This window comes from Otolemur garnettii, unplaced genomic scaffold (assembly GCF_000181295.1).
Source record: "Otolemur garnettii isolate 467f Iridium unplaced genomic scaffold, OtoGar3 scaffold00031, whole genome shotgun sequence".
Lineage (NCBI taxonomy): Eukaryota > Metazoa > Chordata > Mammalia > Primates > Galagidae > Otolemur > Otolemur garnettii.
Window position 1 is genome coordinate 14,886,430 of NW_003852426.1, and position 240 is coordinate 14,886,669.

The following is a 240-nucleotide window of genomic DNA, read 5'->3' on the forward strand; positions in this document are numbered from 1 at the left end:
TCATAGCTCACTGCAACCTCAAACTCCTTGGCCAAGTGATCCTTAGCCTCCTGAGTAGCTGGGACTATAGGTGTGTGCCACTATGCCCAGCTAATTTTTTTCTATTTTTAATGGAGACAGGGTCTTGCTCTTGCTCAGGCTTTCCTGTCTTTTTTTTTTTGCAGTTTTTACTTAGCGTGCGGTACTTATATAGCTTCCCTGTCTTTTTGAAAAAAGCCTTTTTTTTTTTTTTTTTTTTTT